Source organism: Columba livia, chromosome 28, assembly GCF_036013475.1.
Source record: "Columba livia isolate bColLiv1 breed racing homer chromosome 28, bColLiv1.pat.W.v2, whole genome shotgun sequence".
Lineage (NCBI taxonomy): Eukaryota > Metazoa > Chordata > Aves > Columbiformes > Columbidae > Columba > Columba livia.
Window position 1 is genome coordinate 2,355,019 of NC_088629.1, and position 8,634 is coordinate 2,363,652.

Consider the following 8,634-nt stretch of genomic DNA (forward strand, 5'->3'; position numbering starts at 1 on the left):
GGGTCCTGGGGACAGCAGGGTGACCATGAGCCAGCACTGGGCCCTTGTGGCCAGGAAGCCAATGGGACCTGGGGTGGGTTAGAAGGGGGTGGTCAGTAGGTCAGAGAGGTTCTCCTGCCCCTCTGCTCTGCCCTGGGGAGACCACACCTGGAATCTTGTGTCCAGCTGTGGCCCCTCAGCTCCAGCAGGACAGGGAACTGCTGGAGAGAGTCCAGCGCAGCCACCAAGATGCTGGAGGGAGTGGAGCATCTCCCGTGTGAGGAAAGGCTGAGGGAGCTGGGGCTCTGGAGCTGGACAAGAGGAGCCTGAGGGGGGACTCATTGCTGGGGATCAAGATGGAAAGGGCCAGTGTCAGGAGGATGGAGCCAGGCTCTTCTGGTGACAACCAGGGACAGGACAAGGGGCAATGGGTGCAAAGTGCAACACAGGAGGTTCCGCTGGAAGATGAGAAGCAACTTGTTGGGGTGAGGGTGGCAGAGCCTGGCCCAGGCTGCCCAGGGGGTTGTGGAGTCTCCTTCTGTGCAGACATTCCAACCCGCCTGGACACCTTCCTGTGTAACCTCATCTGGGTGTTCCTGCTCCGGGGGGATTGCACTGCATGAGCTTTCCAGGGCCCTTCAACCCCTGACATTCTGGGGTTCTGTGGTTTCAAAAAGGAGTTTGTAGGGTGAAATCCAGGCCTGGTGCTGCCAGGGAGGCCGAGCAATGCTGAGCAGGCCCGGTGATGCCGAACAGGCCTGTCAGGAGCTGAGCGATCCCCGAGGCAGCTCCACTAGATGTCATTGCAAGCTGGGGAAAGCGCCGTGGCCATTGGCGCCCAGACACCGGCTGTGGGTGCTGTGCCATGCAGGGCCATGCACTGTGGGTGCTCCAAGCGCTCTGTGGCGCTGTGGGGTGCCAGATGCCACTGTTTTGTGCCTGTGCTGTGGTCCTGGCTGGGGGGATGGAGCGGTGGCACTGATCCCTGGGCACACAGGCTGAATGTGGGACTGGGACACATGGGTGCGGGGGATTTGTCCTCGTATGCGTGGCCCTTGGGCTCTTCCCTGCCCTGGGGGCTTTGCCCAGGACACAGGGCTTGCTGGGGGCTGTGTGGTGCTGGTCAAGGCTGGGACAGCCAGCTGAAAGGGGACAGGGAGGAAAGGCCATTCCCACCTTGACCTGCTGCTAAAAACATCCTGAAAGGTGGCATTTGAGGATGGGGAGAAAGGGGAGGTTTGGGCTCCCTCTGAGGCTTGTATTTCACCCGGTCACAGCATCACACAGGATGTGAGGGGTTGGAGGGCCCTGGAAAGCTCATCCAGTGCAATCCCCCCGGAGCAGGAACACCCAGATGAGGTTACACAGGAAGGTGTCCAGGGGGTTGGAATGTCTGCACAGAAGGAGACTCCACAACCCCCTGGGCAGCCTGGGCCAGGCTCTGCCACCCTCACCCCAACAAGTTGCTTCTCATCTTCCAGCGGAACCTCCTGTGTTGCAGTTTGCACCCATTGCCCCTTGTCCTGTCCCTGGTTGTCACCAGAAGAGCCTGGCTCCATCCTCCTGACACTCCCCCTTTCCATCTTGATCCCAGCAATGAGTCCCCCCTCAGGCTCCTCTTGTCCAGCTCCAGAGCCCCAGCTCCCTCAGCCTTTCCTCACACGGGAGATGCTCCACTCCCTCCAGCATCTTGGTGGCTGCGCTGGACTCTCTCCAGCCGGTCACCGGCCAGCACCCTGCGCTCCCTGCACAGCCACATGTGTTGTCCTTGCAGTGAGACCCCCCCACGTCTGCCCCGGCACACCCGGCTGCCATGCAGTGTCCTCTGCGGAGGAGCTGGTGGTTGTGCCACGCTGCGCTGGAAGCTGCCAGCTCCACAGACCTAAAAAGGATTAGAAGTTTTTAAATTTGGCTCAGAAATCTGCAGCCGAGGATGCCGATCCCACCAGCTCAGGGGCCGCCTGGCCCAGTGCGGCGGGTGCTCGGTGCTGGGCAGGCTGGCCCGGACACGGCGCTCCCGGGGAGCTGCTCTCCCTGGCGTCACGTGCCGCAGCGGTGCTGATCCCATTTGGAAAACCCTCGTCCCACGCTGCGTCCACTAATCCCATCGCCAAAGCGGCTGCGGAGCTCGGGCTGCAATGTCCCTGCACATGGGGTGTCCCTGCACATGGGGTGCCCCTGCACATGGGGTGTCCTTGCACATAGGGTGTCACTGTACTGTGGTGTCCCTACACTGGGATGTCCTTGCACATGGGATGTCCCTGCACTGTCGTGTCCCTGCACCAGGGTGTCCTTGTACATAGGGTGTCCCTGCACACGAGGTGTCCCTGCACTGTGGTGTCCTTGTACATAGGGTGTCTCTGCACACGGGGTGTCCCTGCACTGTGGTGTCCTTGTACATAGGGTGTCTCTGCACACGGGGTGTCCCTGCACTGTGGTGTCCCTGCACCAGGGTGTCCTTGCACATAGGGTGTCTCTGCACCACGGTGTCCCTGCACCAGGGTGTCCTTGCACATAGGGTGTCCCTGCACCGGGACGTCCCTGCACATGGGTTGTCCCTGCACACGGGGTGTCCCTGCACCCAGTGCCGCAGCCACATCCTCTGCCTGCTCCTGCTTCAGCCTCGAGGATGCTCATGTGCTCCCTGCTCTGTGCTATAGGGTGCTGAGCCCCAAACCCTCCCAAACACACCCTTGGACAGAAGCTGATGTAAAAATCCACAGGATTGGACTGTACCAGCTACACCCTGAGGCCAGGACACCCCAACAGCCCAGGGAAGCTCCGCACTGCCCAGGAGGAGGGATTCACCCCACTTGGCCAACATTGCATTGGCACAGCCCTGGTTACTCGGTTCCAAAGACCTTGCCTGCGGAGCCCAGGAGGTAGGTGAGCGGCTCGAGCCTGCGATTCAGGGTTCAGCGTGGATTTGCCGGGTTTCTCCCCAGAAGGAGCCGCGTTCCTGGCACCACGGGCTTTGCAATGCAGCTCCTGCTGGGATGGCTCGGGCTTGAAGAATAATATTGTTGTTCCCTTCCGATGGCAGCAGCTTCCTCGTGGGAGAGGGGGAAAAGCACAAACGGAGCGCAAATAAGAGGGGAATGTTTGCTGACTGTCTGCTGTGTGTTGTTGCTGTTTGTTGTGTTTCTGCGGTTGCTTTGGCAACCCTGGGAAGACATGCCAGCCTGTAGCATCGTTGGTACCCGCGCTCCGCGGCGAGGAGCTGGGGCTCAGCTCTGCAGGGCGAAGATGCCAGCGCGGTGCAAACCGCTGATGGGGTCGGGGGGCTTTGGGGTGGGGGATTTTATGGGGTCGCACTTGTGTCCAGCGGCGTGAGCACTCGCTTTGCACCCACAGAGGGACCTAGACCTGAGATTAGCAAAGAAAATATGGCTTACGTGTCTGATGGGTTCCATGGGGAAAGCAGCCGGCCCGGCTGTTCCTTGGGGTGCTTGGGGAGTATCTGGGCTCAGCTTCTTCTTTTATATCTAAAGAAAGGTGGTGAAGCAGCTATATCATAGCAGCGTGGCTGGTGCTGTGCAGCACCATGCACAGCTCACCAGAGGGCTGCTTGGGTGACGCGGTGTGCGGGTTCACCTGTACACAGCCAGAACCAGAGTCGTTTCTCTGGAACAGTGCACCGAACCGGGGGTTAAATTGCTTTTGATCTCCTGTAGCTCCGTCTCATTCTGCTTCGCAGCGCGGGGTGGAGGTGGCTGCTGGCTGCGTGGGCAGCAAGGGACATGGGGCAGGGTGGTGGCTGCGGTGACCAGGGGAGAAGAGCTGAGGGTGGGCTTGGGGAGGATGAGGATGCTCCCAAAGCCCCTGGGTCCCTCCTGCAGCCCCGGGGCTGTGTAGGGCTGACGTCTATCAGAGCGGGAGCCCAGGGGATGCAGAACAATGAGGCGGTGGGTGAAGACGTTGGCCCTGGGGACCTGGAACCCTCTGTGCAGCCAGGGCAGCACCAGAGATGCGTGTTAACCCTTCGGGGGCTGCAGCAAGAAAACTGAAGGGGCTGGAGCGCAAGAGTGATGGAGCGGCTGAGGGACCTGGGGGTTCAGCTGGAGAACAGGAGCTGAGGGGAGACCTTCTGATCGCTGAACTGCCTGAAAGGAGCTTGGAGCCAGGGGGGTCGGGCTCTGCTCCCCAGGAACAAGCGCCAGGAGCAGAGGAAACGGCCTCAAGTTGCGCCAGGGGAGGTTGAGGGTGGATTTAGGAACAATTTCTTCCCCAAAGGGCTGTGGGGCATTGAACAGGCTGCCCAGGGCAGTGCTGGAGTCACCATCCCTGGAGGGCTGGACAGACGGACATGAGGTTCTCAGGACATGCGGCAGGGACAGGGGTGGGGAATGGTTGGACTGCATGATCTTGATGGACTTTTCCGAAAAAAATGACTGATTCTACAACTCTATTAATCTAAGAACTGAGCTCCTCGGGACGTGGGCACCGTCCTCCCGGAGCCTCCAGAGTGCGGTGCTTTGGTGGTTATTCCTGCAAGGAGAACCAAAGGGGCTGGAGCACAAGGTGATGGGAGCACCTGAGGGACCTGGGGGGTACAGCTGGAGAACAGGAGCTCAGGGGAGACCTTCTCCAACATTTTGAGGGCTCTGTTGCTTTCCATTCTGCTTTGCACAAGGACTTCTGGCATGGAAAGGTTGCAGCCTGGTTAAAGGTGCCCATTTAATTAAATGATTTAATTGCCGCATCTCCAAATGGCGCTTGTTTTAACTGAAAGGAGAGGCCTGGTGAGCAATCCTGCGCTGGACTGGAAGCTGACTCATTCTCCTCCCGGCCCCAGGGTCAGCACTGGACTGCAAATAAACACACCAGATTCCCACTGCCGGGTTCTGGGAACGCGCTCCCAGCGCTGCGCGAGGGGCAGGGACCGGGCTGGGGACCCGCCTGCTCCCGCTCCATCCTCCCCGGCAGCACGGGGGGCTCCGGTGGCACCCGGAGCCATGGCAAGGGGAATAAAAACCCCGGGCGTGTGGGAAAACAGCACTTTGATGAGGGGCTGAAAACTCCTAAAGCGCAGAGATTCACCTTCCACGGGGAGGAAGGATCAGCCCCCAGCTCTATTCTATCCCAGCTGAGCCCAAATTCCCCGCTGCCCTCACCCCCGGCCCCATCCCCTCCTCCAGCATCCCTGGCCGCCCCAGCCCAGGTCTCCAGGACAAGGAAACCAAAGCGATAAGAGCACAGAGCTGGGACTTGCAGCTGCATCCAGCTCCCAGGATGGAGGGGGGGCAGCTCTTCCCACCCCCAGAAACTGTGTGTGGGGCTGAGAAGGGAGCAGCTGTGAGTCACCCCGCGCAGCTCCCACCGGGGCAGGAGCGACCTTGTGCTGCCGACCCCCCCGGCGCGGGAAGGGGAGGATTTGCTCAGCTCCAATGCTCCAAGGGAAAGAATGAGTCCTAGAGCCGAAACCACCGGCATGAGGTCGGGCAAGGCCTGGGGTCTTATGGGAGGGATGGGCTGCGTGGTGCGGTGAGCGGGCCTGGGGAGGACTCGCTCTCCTTCTGAGAAACTCCAGGGAAAACAAAATGATTAAATAGAATGTCCCCTCTGCTCCTGCCACCCCGTCCTCAGCCTTGGGATCCTGCCAGGCTGGCGCGCGTGAATATTTTCCCCGTTGCCTTCTTTTGCTTGAATCAGCGGACGTGACTCACCAGGAGGAAAGAGAGGGATTCGGCGAGCCCGGCTGCAGCCCGCGGGGACAACGCCGGGTCCCGTTTGGTGCAAAGGCTGATGTGTCAGGAGGATGGAGCCAGGCTCTTCTGGTGACAACCAGGGACAGGACAAGGGGCAATGGGTGCAAAGTGCAACACAGGAGGTTCCGCTGGAAGATGAGAAGCAACTTGTTGGGGTGAGGGTGGCAGATCCTGGCCCAGGCTGCCCAGGGGGTTGTGGAGTCTCCTTCTGTGCAGACATTCCAACCCGCCTGGACACCTTCCTGTGTAACCTCATCTGGGTGTTCCTGCTCCATGGGGGGATTGCACTGGATGAGCTTTCCAGGGCCCTTCAAACCCCTCACATTCTGGGGTTCTGTGATATTGCAAACGCGAGGAGGCAAAGCCTGGGCTGCCATTCACCTCCATTGCTGTCCCATTGCTGTCCCCTCCCCGTGCCCAGCCCAGTGGGTGCAGCAGGGTGGGAACTGGTTGAACTGGAGCACCCTGTCCCGGCAGAGAGGGGAGATTCCTCTGGTGGGGGTGAAACTTGGGGGGCTGCAAGACACACCTGTCCCTTCACCACCTGGGCGGCCATCGCACCCCGAGGGAACCCATTGGGGACTGTCACCTTCCCTGGAGACCGGTGGCGAGGAGGAGGCACAAAGCCAACCTGTGCTTTGCCGCGGGTGGGGATAGGTGGGCAGACATCACTCTGCTCCTCCCAGGCTGGGTTAGGGGAGCAGCTGTGCCGCGGTGCCAAATCTTGGCTGGATTAGTTAAAGAGATCAAGCGGTGGAGGGATTAGGGAGTCAAGAGAGCAGAGCCACCTGCGGGGGGGAAAACCCCCGGAGGAAGATAGGCCGGAGCTGCAGGGAGAGGTGTGCAAGGCTGGGCTTTGGAGCGATTAGATAAGTGAATCAGAGCCTTGGAGCGATTAGGGAAAGAAATCAGGTTTTACACCAATTAGGTAAAGTCCCCGAGTGATTAGATACAGTGGCGGCTGCACAGAAAGGTCTCCCAGCGGTCCTGGTACAGATAGGGCTGAGAATTGATTAAAGGAGCATCAGAGGCTGAGAGCAATTTGATAAGAAAACAAAACAGTGGATCAATTAGGCTGGGAAGAGGACGAGGTTGGGTGATAACGAGAACAGGGGAGCGGAGCCGGTAAAACCAAGCTCTCCAGCTTCTGCTATGGGGACAATGACCCCAGCTTGGTCCCCCAAAGCCTGGGGGGGACCTGGGGCGCTGGGCTGAGCTTAGTGGGCTATTTCAGCTTGACGTTAGAACTGGTAAACCCACAGCCTGGCCTAAAGATGAGTTTCTCGTCGGCTGGGGCTGGTGTGAGGCCCGTGCAATGCCTCATGAGATGCGGTGCAGCGTCTCCAGGCCTAAGAGAAGCAGCAAGTCCTTCATTTCGGATGATTTATTTATTGTTTTTAAAGCGGGTTTTGCTCTGTGCTCGCAAGGTCGCACACCTGGAGGAGGTTTATTCACTGGCAATGCGGTTATACCAGGGTAACTCAGACCCGAGTCCTGTCCCAGATGCTGCGGGAGCTTTCGGATACATGTGCCAGGCGAGCAAGCAATTAAGTAACTCAACAGAGCCTTGAAATAATTAGACCAAGAACACAGCTCCAGCAGATGAGTTTAGTGAAGAAATGGGAGTGTTGGAGAGACAGAGATGAGAAGAGCGATCAGGTCTCGGCACAATTATCTAGAGAAAGTCTGCTCCAGACTGATTAGAGGAAGGGAAAAGAGCTTTCCGGGCAATTAGGTGAGAGAAATCAACTCTGGGCAGGAAGAAAATAGCCTATGGAAGAGATTGGGGTGGGAGATGGAGAGTTATCGCTGCTCCGAGTCAGACTAGGAGCTCGATAAGGGCTTTGCGAGGCGGAGGCAGCAGTGAGGATCAGGGGGGATTAGGGCGGGCGCGCGGCCGTGCCCGGCGCTGGGGGAGCGGGACGCGGTTGTGCCGGGGCCGCACCGGAGAAACCGAGCGCTGCAATGGGAAGGGAAGGAGCGAGATCCCGCGATGAGGGCTGAGACGATAGAACGGGGGTTCTGGCCCTGGTGGGGTTAGAGCGGGGAAGGGAGTCGGGTGCTATTTCCAACCCATCACGTGGCAAGATGCTTAATCTGTAAACCAGGATTAGTCCCTCGCGCCCGGAGATGCACAGGTAGCTCCTGCACAGGTGACTTTGACTTTAGGGCAGGGAATCGGTATCAAGTGAGCGTGGTGGGGGAGGGCAGCGGGTGAGCGCCCCCGGGGTGCAGCCCGTGGCACCCGGCGATCCCCAGGGGGTCACGCAAACCCACAGCACCCCTGTGTTGGGGTGCTGAGCCGCCGTGAGAGAGGCAACAACAGGTCGCGTCGCAGGTCAGCGCAGCTGCAGCTCAAAAGCACCGAATCCTTTGGGAACAGATGCATTTGCTGTTTAATTAGCCTTGACGGCCGCTGGAACAGATTTTGCTGGTCTTTTCCTCCCTGGAGCTGGCCACGCCAGGCACATGACGCTGACTCCGGTGCTGCTGGAAGGGGAAGCTGCGGTTTGGCTATGGGGTCATATTTTGACCTCTAGAAACGACCCCCTTGCCAAGATAAGCGTTTTCTTGCCGTACTCAGACAGGGGACACACTGTCCTGCATCTGGGCAGGAACAACCCCAGGTTCCAGTATAGGTTGGGAAATTACGTATTAGAGAACAGTGTAGGGGAAAGGGAGCTGGGGGTCCTGGGGACAACAGGATGACCATGAGCCAGCACTGGGCCCTTGTGGCCAGGAAGCCAATGGGACCTGGGGTGGATTACAAAGGGGGTGGTCAGTAGATCGAGAGAGGTTCTCCTGCCCCTCTGCTCTGCCCTGGGGAGACCACACCTGGAATCTTGTGTCCAGCTGTGGCCCCTCAGTTCCAGCAGGACAGGGAACTGCTGGAGAGAGTCCAGCGTAGGGCAACAAAGATGCTGAAGGGAGTGGAGCATCTCCCTTA